The sequence below is a fragment of the Eptesicus fuscus genome, chromosome 9 (genome assembly GCF_027574615.1).
Source record: "Eptesicus fuscus isolate TK198812 chromosome 9, DD_ASM_mEF_20220401, whole genome shotgun sequence".
In the NCBI taxonomy this organism is placed as follows: Eukaryota; Metazoa; Chordata; class Mammalia; order Chiroptera; family Vespertilionidae; genus Eptesicus; species Eptesicus fuscus.
The window spans coordinates 30,710,703-30,724,391 of NC_072481.1; the positions used below are offsets into that span (position 1 = coordinate 30,710,703).

General features: G+C 42.0%; 1 protein-coding gene across 10 annotated transcripts in view; it reads right to left on the reverse strand.

Annotated features, from left to right (window-relative positions):
* Positions 1 to 5,264, reverse strand: part of NFYC (nuclear transcription factor Y subunit gamma) — a 68,632-nt gene extending 63,368 nt beyond the window's left edge. For 2 of the 10 annotated variants that reach the window (XM_054720476.1, XM_054720473.1), the window contains exon 1: positions 5,042 to 5,264. The gene's annotated coding sequence lies outside the window, so the exon portion shown is untranslated. Of the gene's footprint in view, positions 1 to 4,641; positions 4,673 to 4,838; positions 4,913 to 4,999 lie in introns of those variants that run through there. The other 8 variants (XM_028160292.2, XM_054720471.1, XM_028160291.2 and 5 more) reach the window with 8 other exon arrangements.
* Positions 5,265 to 13,689: the final 8,425 nt, after the last annotated feature.

Below are 13,689 nucleotides of genomic sequence, written 5' to 3' on the forward strand. Positions count from 1 at the left end.
TATTCCTATAAGCACTCAATAAAAAGGTAGTAACTATATTATTCCTGAGTATCTTTAGTGGCTCAGTACTTCTGAACTAAAAGATGAGATGTGAATTTCAAAATTGTCTCAAAAAAACACTAGAATGCCCCTAATGCTTTCATTTCTCTGTAAGGGGGATTAAAAAAACCTCGTATCTTTTCTAGTACAGTGAATCCGTTTTGACCAAATGGAAAATGTGTAAGTCTACTTGAAATGTTCCTGCCTCTGCATTTCTCCGCTCCACGGTTACTACGATTTACCTAAGTCTCAGAACTCACCCAGAAAGCCAAGTTTATGGCCTATCAAGTTAGAATAGGGCTTCTGAAGCAGAATGTTGGAGGCAGTTAAAATTGCTTAGAAAATGGAGATAAAGGATGGGTGGGACTTAATTGGTAAAAAGGGATAGAGAGGATGTAAATGTTATGGCATAGATGTGGAACCAGGGCAGATGATCTCTGATGAGAAGAGGAGTGACTTATGTTTGGATGACAGAGTTCATTTATAAAAGACCAGAGGCCCGGTGCACTAATTTGTGCATGGGTGGGGTCCAGCCAGCTGGGGGGAGGGGACATGGGAGGTTGGCTGGCTGGCCCCGCCCCCCTAGTCAAACTCCAGGTTAAGGGGACAATTTGCATATTAGCCTTTTATTATATAGGATAATGGGGAACACTTCTGGGAAATGGGTTATCTTCTGGTCTCAGAGTATTCCTTATCAGAGCCTAGGGTGATGGGCCCCTTCACTCTGTACTTGGTGAACTATCATCAGACCCTTCTATACAATGGGTATGGCATGCCTGGCTGATTCACATGGGAGAGTCCTTGTATGCCATGGTATTATGCAAGTCTAAAGGCATCACGAATGGTTGGTCTCAACTACTCTGGTTCTTGCAGACTTTCCTCTTTGGGATAGCCTTCCTTTCCATATTGATTGCTTACAGACCAAAATGCCAAAACAAACTTCAAGATATGCGAACTTTTCTCTACACTTTGACATCCAACTTCATTTTATCGGGGGATGGTGTGTTTACTCCACCTTTCTGTTTTCTGGAAAGTTACGGCCCTCTAGTTATTCATTATTTCATATTCTCTGGTTGGGCTTGAGTAGTTAATAGGAAAAGGTTTTAGCTTTCCAATTCTGCAGACTAACCTACTTGACAGAGCACTTCCAGCTACCTTCTCGAAGGCCTTGGCTGTGTTGGTGCTCTCTCCGTATCATCTGGTTTAAGCCATGTATTAAATTTGCTTGTTGGTATACTTGTGCTCCCACCTTCTGTCTAAAACACCTATCCATACTACCTCCATCTTAGCTGATTAGGGGTTGCTCTTTTGGTAAGGTAAAATATTTTAGAGTTAATCAATGGAAATCCAACTCAGGTTTTTTAAAAGCATGGTCCTCTCCAAGGGAAATTATGACAATAGTATTAATGATGCCAGGAACAATACAGTGCATTATGGAATGAAATGGATTAATGACTAAAATGCTGTAAATTGTCTCTCCAAAAAAAAAAAAGAAAGAAAATGTGTAAGTATAAGTGAGATATTATAATTATTTGTGATAAGAATTAAATAACATGAACAGTCTGTAAAGTATAAAGCATTAATATGGTTTTTTCTTAGAAGACAAAGCTGATGTTCCCAAGTTTTTAATATAAACTCTGACCTCAGACTTCCTGGGAGTTAAAGATTTCTAGGGTGGTCAATTCAAAATGATAAAAAGACCCAGCAAGTGGCTATGTGTGTAAGGAGCTAATGTGGGATGCAAGTGGTCACTAGTGTTAAAGAACAGGTAGTCAAGAAATACTTGCTAAATAAAATATATATGTGCATATGCATGTTATTATAGCCTGTCCAGACTTACTAAAAAGAAACTAAGTTATAGATGCCATAATTCTTATTTGGTTAACTTAATGACTGAGCCAAATGAAGCTAAGATGAGCAATAGACAAAATGCATGGCAAGCCCTAATGCCCCTCTTACTTTGACTCTTATCTTCTACACTGCAGTGTAATTGCAAATAAAAGGGAGGAGACTCACCTAATCACATCAAGAAACAAAGCAATTAAAACCTCCCCCTGGAAACCTGAATTATTTAAAGAATTTCATGCAATACTGGAATTGCAAATATTGTATCAGTTTTAATTTCATACATCATTCAGGATAAGTATATACTAGAATCAGTTTGGAAAAGGCACTAGGCTTTTGGATAGGTCCCAAGTGTTTGGAGACAAACTTCCTAAAGAACTGGTGATGTTTGAAAAAGCTCCCTACTGAGCTTTTTACACTAAACACTTGGTAGTTTCTCACTGCGTGGCATTAATCACTTCCATAAATAGACTATGTCAGCAATATCTGAAGCCTGGTTCTAAGTATGCAGATTCTTAAACTTTCTGTACATATGTTTTAACCATGATTTCCCTGGGTTCAGGAAAATTTCAGCAATTTACTTTGTAAATCTTTCCCTTTACATTAGAAACCAAGGGGTAAGATTTAAATGCCTAGTTGAAGAACCTATATTCAAATGGTTACCATTCTGTGGTCTGAATCTTTGAAATAGTACTATAAATTCTTATTAAATTCTCCCATTCAATACACTTCTAACACCCAGAAATCAAAGAAAGATAATAAAACTATCTGGGAGTTTGACTAGTTAGGTTTATGGTGACAGCATGATATAGCAGATAAAACTATAGGTGTAGGCATCAGGCAACTTGGATTTGAATCCCAGTTCAATCACTAAGTAACACTGGACAAGCTACTTAACCTCTCTCTGATATTCAACTTTCTCATCTGCATTATGGAAATGATAATGCCCTACCTAACAGGAATGTTGTATTAAATATGCCCCAAAATGTCAATTCCCTCCTTTACCACTGGAAAATACTATTTAACTCAAAAACTTAGTTGCATTCACATAAAACTGACCAAAGCTGAAAATCTCGAAAATTTCTTGAAATTGAGATGAAAACAGAAGTGTAACACCTATCTAAGGCTAGAAAGAACCACCTAACATAGACACAGGAAAACACGACCCCCAACCCTTGGAAGACACAAATGTAAAACAAGCCAAGTCATTACCACTTAATGGAAAAGGAATGTACCCCCAACAAGATGACTCTTAACTCTCAATTACAACAAAAGCTTTTTGAAACATAAACCAGAAAATGCTGACAAGTCCTGTTACTTAAGACAAGATGCCCAGCCAGCGCAGCTCAGAAGTTGAGCATCCATCTATGAACCAGGAGGTCACGGGTTCGATTCCCAGCCATGATACATACCTAGGTTGCGGCTCAATCCCCAGTAGGGGGCGTGCAGGAGGCAGCTGATCAATGATTCTCATCACTGATGTTTCTACCTCTCTCTCCCTCTCCCTTCCTCTCTGAAATTAATATAATATATATATATGTACATATATATATATTTTTTTAAGACAAGATGCAAGAAGCTATGCACTAGTTTATTTTCATTCTAGGCTGCTTATTTTTCAAATAATTTTTAAAAAATGGATTTGAAGGCCTGGCCAGTGTGGCTCAATGGTTGAGTGTGGACCTATGAACAGGAGGTCATGGTTTGATACCTCTCAGGGCACATGCCTGGGTTGCTGGCATGATCCCCAATAGAAGACGTGCAGGAGGCAGCTGATCAATGATTCTATCACTGATGTTTCTCTCTCTCCCTCTTCCTTCCTCTCTGAAATCATGAAAATATATTTTTTAAAAATGGACATGAGGATGGGTGTATTTTAGGCACGTATAAAAGGAAATTAATGAGCCAACGTCCAGAATCTCTGTGAGGAGAATCTCTGTCAAGCTCTCTTCCACTAAAGAGGAACCTAACACTATTCATTCAACAAATTGCCAAGTATCTCATATTTACTATAAAGTGTAGCTTTGGAAACTCAGCCCTGACCTGTATCCTTCCTAGAACAGGAAAATTCAGAGAGAAAAATCTCAAAATTAGCTGCATGGTCATGAGCCCCAATAACCATTAATTGCTCTTTTACTAATCCCAAGTGCGAAAACGTTCCCAAAATGCTTCATTCAGGATAACTATATCCTAAATGGGTTTCGAGAAGGCACTAGGCTTCTCCCTCCTATACATCTATCACTACTTAATGCCTTCCCTTGTAGGCTTGCCATTCGGTTATGGAGACTGGCAAACCTATTCAACAGTATCTCTCCCTCAGGCTGAGTCTCTACTCACATCACATCCCAGGTCTGGTAACTTTGGACTCCAGGGCTCCATCTAAACCTCAGTGTTTCTCAAAGCTGGCACTGTCTAGCAGAATCCCTGATCTGCTCCTATCTTCCTGAGAGATCCCCAGGGCCCTGGTGCTTTTTCCTCCTATACCATGCTCTCAGAACTGGCATCCATGTACATTAAGATCACTTCCAAACTGTGTTAAACTGCAAGTTTCGCACCCCTGGATTTCGAAGATCCTCTTCGCCTGTAAGTAGGGTTTCGGTGTCTCCAAGCCCGGCACCCTTGGGCCTAGGCCTCCCACTCCCGGCCACGCACAGGCTACTCCAAAACACCTGCCAGACCATCCTCCTCTTTTCCCCCTTAAAGCCTTTAGGCTCGCCCCAACCTCCACCCCACGCCTGCGCCGTAGGGGATCATCACCCTGCAGCCCGAGCCCGAGACGCGAGCATCCCTGCAGCCTCCGATTCCTTCATCACCCCCAGGCCGGAGCCAGCACGACCAATAAGGTGCCAGGTCCGCGGCCTCCCCGCCACCAACCAATCACGAGCGAGCCCCCCCGCCGTCGCCTTCCGCCAATGGGAGAAAGCCCGCGGGCCGGACCGACGAGGCACACGGACCTCACGAGCGCGGCGGCGGCGATAGCAGCGAGCCCGGAGAAAGCACAACATGGCGGCGGCAGGCCGGACCGAACTACAGCAGCGGCCGCGCGAGGGAAGTGAGGTCTCCGCCTAAGGCGGGAAGCGCTGCCCCTCCCCCCGCCGTCGCCGTCGCCGCTCACCTCTCACCCCCCGTTCCACACAGCTCCCGCACACTTACACACCTCTGCTCAAGAGAGCAGGGAAGAGCCGGAGCCGCCCCCGCGCTCCAGCGGAATAGGGCAATTCAGAGGCCTGGGCACCGCGGAGGGGAGGGGAAGCGTGCGTCACGGAGAGCAGAGCGCGCGCGAAACGGGGGTACAAACAAGATGGCGGCCACGCCGTCCGCACCGTCCCCCGGCCTTCCCCTCCCTCTTCCTTGGCGCCTCGACTCTCAGTAACTTCTAATGCGCAGAAGCTGAGTTGCTTGAAGTCTCGCGAGAATTGGGAAGGGGCGACGACTTGAAGCGGAAAAAGGTCTGAGAGCCTTCTGACTCCGCCCTTCTTAGTGGATGGGGGCGTTGCCTGGTGACCTCTGTAGGGCGTTTTAAACTTGTGGCTCTCTGCTGTGATACGCACACTTTTGAGTTTTAAGGACTAAATTGTGTGTGCATGATTTTTGGGGGGAGGAAAGAGTTGGGGGACGAAGGACGATTTAGGGATGCCAGATTAAGTGCGCTGTTGAAGAAGACAGGTACCAGTCCCGCGAAAGGAAATTTAACACCAAAACTGTAAAATGATGTAATCTAGAATAAAGAACAGCATTTCCCATGAATCAGCTTGTAGCCTTACAAACGACATAGACGTTGTTTTTTATCTTCTCCCAAGGAGTGAAGATATTCTTCCATTGATTTTTAGAGTGGAAGGAAGGGGGGAGGACATCGATATGAGAGACGATATGAGAGACGAGAGTCCTGCTGGCGCCCCTGACCTGGGTGGGGATGGAACCTGCAACACAGGTATGTGCCCTTGACAGGGAATGGAACCATGGAACCCGTGCGCAGGCTGAGGCTCTAACCACTGAACCACGTGGCCAGGTCCATACTTTATCTCAAATCTCCACAACTACTTAGTCCTAGGACATTAGTATTATTTTTACTTTACAAATGATAAGCTCAAAGGGCTAAGTAACTTGATCAGGTAACACAGCTAATAGGGGTCAAAACTCAATTTTAAGAGCTTCAAAACCTGTAGATAAATTCATCAAATAGGTATTAAATGGAATTATCTATAGTGAGATTATTAGTACATTAGGTAGCAAGCACAGCAAGAAATGAGATTGCTTCTGCTAGTGGTTACTTTGAATTTTACAAATGACCTTGGAACCTTTCTGAGACTTGTGTTGTATGGGTCCTCAACAATAACATCAGCAGACTCATTATTTCCTCCCTTTGAATTCATGACCCTGGTGATAACATAATTGTGAATAGTGGAGTAAACCTTTGACTTGAATTCAGGAAAATTGTTTTCAAAATCCAATCTTAATAAATCTAACTTTAGGCACTCAAATATATGATGAATGAATGAATGAAACCTAACTAGCTGTAAAGATCTGACTTCATTGAGTCTCAATTTCATCAGCTGTAAAATTGTCTAATTCTTCCCAGCCAGTGTGGCTCAGTGGTTGAGCATTGACCTATGAGCCACGAGGTCATGGTTTGATTCCGGAGTCGGGGCACAGGTCCAGGTTTCAGGCTCCATCTCCAGTGGGGGGTGTGCAGAAGGCAGCCAATCAAAGATTCTTTCTCATCATTGATGTTTCTATCTCCCTCTCCCTTGCTCTCTGAAATCAGTAAAAAAAAAAAAAAAAAGGTATTTTTTAAAATGATCTAATTCATACCTTCTGGGAGTGTTGGGGAGATTGAATGAAATAGTAAGGGAGAGTGCTTTGTAAATTGCAAATGTGTTATAAAGAAGTTAATAGCAAAAAAAAAAAATAAAAGGAGTGATGATACTTTCAGACATGAGAAATCACATAAAAAATTAAAAATGGATATTCAAAATTAGTATATTTAGATAGTAGAGAGGTAAACTTAGCTAATGGGGGAGAGTTATGTAAGTCCACAAATATTTACTGAGCATTTATTGCATATACTATGTTTGCAAAAGATGTCAAAATGTGTAGAAAGCAACACAAATTAGTATTATTATTGCTATAATTAAATATCAACAGTACATAGGGGCCACAGTCAATTTCCCTCCCAAGAGCCTAGAAATCAGGTTGCACTCAGAATTAAACTAATAAAAATTTACACAATAGAGGAAAGTAGCCAAGGGTGGTTCTAAACATATTTAACAACAGGTAGTGCTCCAGCACGATATAGCAGATTTGAAGTCCTGGAACTACTCTTCTGTATTAGGTGTAAACCCCTCAGTTGCTAGTGTGTGAATAGCAGTTCCCAAGGGATCCCAGGTGACAGGAGTTGTCAGGAGGCTTGGGATAGCAGCTATTTACCAGCTAGTGTGAAGTTATTTCAATATTTTAATACTTCGTTATAATATTGACGTATACACAGAGAATATTAGTCCTTGCTGTACCTTATTATCAATATTCTTTGCCCCTTTCTTTCTTAAACACTCCTTATCAGGGCTGTGCCTAGGAGATTAGACTTCTCACCCTAAAGTCATCAAGCTTAGCCTTGTTTTAATCAATGAACTGTGAGTATAAATGACATGAGCCACCTCTGAGTAGAAATGATTGGACCATCTCGTGATTCTGCCTTTTTTTTTTTTTTCTGTCATGAGAGCAGCATATCCCAAATAGAGGTACTTCAGCTTTGGTCCCAGAATGATGTGCATAGACACAGCTGACACACATGACATGTAATGTACTGGTAAGAAATAAACCTTTGTTGTAAGCCATTGAGATTGTTTTAGTTGTTTGTTACTGCAGCATAACTTAGCTAACTTTAACTGACTAATACAGCCCTAAATTAGCTATCTATGGGGGTAAGCCAACAGCATATCTACAAACGTGATAAAAAAAAAAAAACCACCCAGCCCAGCTGGTGTGGCTTAGTGGTTGAGTGTCAATCCATGCACCAAGAAGTTACTTGTTCTATTGCCAGTCAGGACACATGCCCTGGTTTCAGGCTTAATTCCCTGTGGGGTTATACAGGAGGCAGCCAATCAATGTTTCTATCTCTCCCTCTCCCTTCCTCTCTCTATAAAAGTCAATAAAAAACATCTTTAAAAAGAAAAACCTCTGCCTGAACCGGTTTGGCTCAGTGGATAGAGCGTCGGCCTGCAGACTGAAGGGTCCCAGGTTCAATTCCGGTCAAGGGCATGTACCTTGGTTGCGGGTACATCCCCAGTAGGAGGTGTGCAGGAGGCAGCTGATCGATGTTTCTCTCTCATCAATGTTTCTGACTCTGTCCCTCTCCCCTCCTCTCTGTAAAAAAAAATCAATTAAAAAATATATATATATAAAAAGAAAAACCTCTGATACAGGTCATATAGGAGGAATCAAGAAGGCACATGTGATTGTAATTTAATAAAAGAAACTGTAATCAATCTTGTCAAACAGTCGTTCTGTATCCTATTCTGGGAGCCTGTGAACCAAAGGGCTTAATTAGCCATGACAGCCCAAAACAAGGCAATCACAGAGGCAAGCACTAGCATTTCCCCTCTAAGCCCTGTCTCCACAAGCAAACCTGAGCATTCAGATTTCCTTGTCCATGTCATCCCTGTAGTGCAGCAGTCACCAACCAGTGGTCCATGGACCACCGGTGGTCCGTGAGGTCCGAAAGGTTGGCAACCGCTGCAGTGGGTGAAAGTATTTCAGACTGCCTCCGCTAAGATATGCTTCAACATGCTTTCCTGGTGTGATTCTAAGCTCACGCAGCACATGTCTTGCCTATAGGGACAGAATTTAGTGATCTGCCACCTAGATGATTCCAGTTCTTTTGATAACTGCATTATTTTCATATAAATTAGCCTATTGGATTCTGTGTTGTTTTTTTAAATATATTTTATTGGTTTTTTACAGAGAGGAAGGGAGAGTGATAGAGAGTTAAAAACATCGATTGAGAGAGAAACATTGATCAGCTGCCTCCTGCATACCCGTACTGGGGATGTGCCCGCAACCAAGGTACATGCCCTTGAACAGAATGGAACCTGGGACCCTTCAGTGCACAGGCCGACGCTCTATCCACTGAGCCAAACTGGTCAGGGCTGGATGCTGTTTTATATAACTATCAGAGTAGCCGAAAGATGAAAACATACCTATCTGTGAATTTAGTGAACTTAGAGATGGTTCCACTCTGAGTCACCACTTCTGAGTTTGCAAGGCTGAAGACCAGTTCTGGGATGAGGTAAATTCCTTAAGGTTATAGTACTATAGAGGGGCCTATCAAGAGGGCCAGCTGAGTAACCTTAAGCTGTACCCCTCTTTCTCATGTGTTTTCTTGGATCTAAAATAAAAGCAGTAAGTGGTGAAGAAACATCATTCACATGCTGTAGGAGTTCAAAAAGGGGAAGAGATTACTTCCACTTAGTATGAAATAGGGGAGGAGTTCAGGAAAGATTTGCAAGGATGACACTTGAACTGGTTCTTGAAAAATGAGTAGAATTAGGGGAAGAGCATGCCATGTGTAGAGCAAATATGGAAGTCAGCGATCAACTGAGGAAAGAGAGTAAGAGGAAAAGAAGAATCATCTGGAAAGATATATTAAAGTTAGGTTAAGGCTCTTGGGTTTTATTTTTCCGCTACAGAGAGGTAATGGTGGAACTTTTTTGCTTTTTTTTTTTTGTTTTATCGTTTTAACATTTTAAGTGTACAATTCAGTGGCATTAAGTACACTCACATTGTTGTGCAACCATCTCCACCATCCATCTCCAGAATTTTTTATTGTCTCCAACTGAAACTCTGTACCATAAAACAATAACTCTCTGTCCTCCCCTCCCTCAGCTCTTGGTAACCACTGTTCTATTTTCTGTCTCTATGAATTTGATTCTAGGTATCTCACAGAATCATGCAATATTTGTCTTTTTGTGTCTGGCTTATTTCACTTAGCATAATGTGTTCAAGATTCATCCATGTCATAGCATATACCAAAATTTCATTTCTTTTTATGGCTGAATATAGTATTCTATTGGGTGTCTATAGCATATTTGGTTTATTTATTCATCTATGGATGGACATGGATGTTTTCATCTTTTAGCTACTTTGAATAATACTGCTCTGAATATTGGTGTACAAATACCTGTTTGAGAACCTGCTTTCAATTCTTTTGTGTGGTGAAATTGTGCCCAGAAGTGAAATTGCTGGATCATATGGTAATTCTATATTGAATTTTTCTATGATTTTATACAACAGTATAGTAAGAAATCACTATACTATTTCCACAGCAGCTACACCATTTTACATTCCCAATGATAGTTTTTACAAAGAGAGGTGACATGGTCAAAACTGTGTTTAAAGACAATCTTGCAGAGAAAGTAGGATGGAATAGGGTTGCCGAATAAACAACTGGAGACTTCCACAATAGTTCAGGCAAATTGGAATGCAGGCCTGAACACATCAGTAGCAATGAGGATGGAAGGAAGAGGATACAAATGCAGAAGTGGTGACTATTGATTGGCTATTGTGAGGATGGGGATCAAGAGGTGTTTAATATGACTGGCAGGTTTCACACCTGGGAGGATGGTAGTTCCAGCTGAATACTTCTGGGCTTCTCCAGATCATAGAGAAGACATGAGTTCAGATTTGGATGTGTAGAGTTTGAATTTTAAGAGGGACATTGTAAGCTATGGGATGAACATTTGTTGTCTTGCCTGCTCAACACCCTTGCTCTTTCAACTGATAATGGCATTGTATTTTTCTTTTCTTTTTTTATATTGTAGAATCATCCTTCTTCTCTCTATGTAGTACTAGTCCACAAGGGCATGCAGCCGTGAATGTACTTCCCATGTCTCTAACTGGGGGAAGTGTAATCTACCAACAGCCCAGCTGCTGAGTTCTGAAATCCATGCTAAGCTTTGAAATCCATCACCCTTCACTCCTAAGCCTCACTTCCCACAGGCTGCTCCTGGCCTATGACTGAGCACAGCATGGGTTTTAGGACAAGCTTTTTCCTGGGATAAATTATACTCTTTTGATGGATGACTTTGTCTCAAGGACTCCTCAAAGGCCTCGTCAAACTTTCCTTAGAGCTGCACTGCAGTCTAAGATTCTTCCACCTAGAACTCCCTCCTTCTCTCTCTCCTTCACTTAGGGTCAGATTGGCATTACCATCTGATGGTTCTCTCTGTGTCTCCCCCAGCTCCTGCCCACTTTTCTCTCATAAGTGATTTCCATAATAAATTTCTTACATTCAACCCTGTCTTGGAGTCTGATTTCCTGAGGATCTGAACTGACATGAGGGGAAAGAGGATGGGATACCTCCTATCATAATAGCTTTTCCATACCGCCCCAGCCACAGGGGTAGGCAAACAACCCGATCTGACCCATAACAACAATCACCACACCTTGGCCCTATGCCTCCTCAGAGTCTCCCAGTGTCATTTGGCTCCCAGACCATAAGCTACTTGGTCCACCTCAACCACAGACACGGCCGACCAATTCGGTGTGAGGCCTCACTGCCCTGCTGCCCAAGGCCAACTAGTTGCAAACATGCCTGAGCATGAAGGAATCACAGGGGAAGGCAGAGCTCACAAGAAGCGAGGGATACAGAATCTTGACATCCTTTGAGTTCCTGGAGCCAAGTCTCTCCAATATGTGTAACTTTGTCATTTTTTAATCTTCTGAAAACCAGTTTTTCCCATCAAAACAAAAACATGGTCCCATGGATCCCAGGTCACCTCCATTCAATAGATCAGCCAGGTAATTAGATTTCTAGGCTCAGTTTTGAATTTCTGGGGAAAAAGCTGCTGCTTGGGCTAGGTTTGGCCAAGTGTTTGCTCCTGAACCAATCAACACTGTTGTGGAGTGGGACACAAAGTCATGTATAAACATGGTGGTATCCACTGTAACCTTGTGAATAAAGGTGTGTAATAGCGGTGCAGGATAGAGTAACACTTCCCAGAAAAGTGGAACTAGAGAGCTGGGCAAACCAGACAATGGCAGCCTGCTCCCTTAGAATAAATAAGGGCAAAGAGAATAAAGAGAAGAGCTCAGAAGGCAGACACTGTCCAACCAAACGCTATTCCACACTTTATCTAAACCAATGCCATTTGATAGAAATTTCTGCAATGATGGAAATGTTTTATATCTGTGCTGTTCAATATAGTAGCCACCAGCTACATATGACTATTTAGCACTTGAAGACAGTACAACTGAGAAACTGAAGTTTTTCCTTTTATTAGAAACCGAATTTTCATTTAATTTTAATTTTAATAGCTATGTGTAGTTAATGACTGCATAATGGACAGCACAGATCTAGACTGTTGGTCTAAACCTTGGGAAGGCAGCATGGAGTAATGGCTATAGCATGTCTTTGGAGTCAGCCTTATCTGGGTTCAAGTCCCAACTCTACTGCCTAATATAGTATAGATTAAACAGGTTACTTAATCCCTCTGAGCTAAAGAGGTGAAATATGCAAAGAACAGTAAAGGACATGTGACACCAAAAAGAGAGGAAGAGACAAAATATCTGCAAAGGGACAGAGTACTTTTGATTTGGCAATTAGGAGACTCTGAATTAAGACAGAGAAGTGTTTAAAAGTGTGACTAGCAATTACCTGTCTTTTAGACATATGCTAAGTTTTTTTTACTCTGGAGGAGCATCCTAGGCAACGAGAGATAAGGAATATAAAAATTTTCTCTTAGTCCTGGTGGCCACAAGGGGAATTGAAAATTCAAAGGCATGTCCTGAAGGTAGGGCTCCAAGTTTGAGCCAGAAAATCAGACACTGTCAGTTGTGGGGTCTGGAGCCAAAGACCAAGGAAGCCACAAGGAAAGAGCATCCCACATACATATCCTTATTACATAGCACTTACTTTGTGACTAGATTGTAAGTTCTTCAAGGTTCAGGGCCTTGTTCATCTTGGGTTGCGGGCTTGATCCCTAGTAGGGGTGTGTGGTATTCCCAGCGTCTCGGAAGTTCCTGGCACCGTAATAAGTGTTTAATTAACATCTGCAGAATGAATGGATGCAAGTAAGCCAGTTCACTCTCTGACTCATGGTATTCACTTATAAATGTTAATTAGGTAATCAGAGGGAGAAAATTCTGCAGTGAGAAGGTGCCAGGGAATCCTTCTTGGCTTGGAAACTGTAAGGTCCTTAACATACTGCCTGGCACAGAGGAATTGCTCAGTAAGTGGTCACCATGCTAATTATTATTAGTGGGGGAATAAGATTTTGTACAAGGATGGGGAAGGCCTTGATAATAAGAGCTAACTGTGTTGAACTTATTTAATCCTTAAGCCAACTTGATGAAATAGACTTTATTACACTAATTTTACAGATGAGAAAACTTAAAGAAATGTGTTTTATCTAAAGTTAACCAGCCCCCCCCCCCAAAAAAAAAGTAAATAATAATAATAAAGTTAACCAGCTCAGAAATGGCAAGCCAGTATTGAACTTACCTGACACTAGAGTCCAGTTTCCAGCAACAAAGATTTAGGATCCAGGATTCTCAAAAGGGGAGTTTAAGAAGGAAAATAGTTCTAGGATCAAAATTCACTTCTGATTTCTATCCAGTCACACAAATCTCAATGCCTCCTTCTCCCTTCCTCGCCCACTTCTTGCCTTCTTGCCAAGATCCTCATCTGTTCTACTGAGCTCAACTCGGGGTCACCCTTCTGCTTCCTGTCTCATTCAATCATGACTACTCTGGTTTGGCCCAAGGACCTGCGAGTTGAAATGGGGTCAAAGAAAGCTTTGTGTTTTTTGG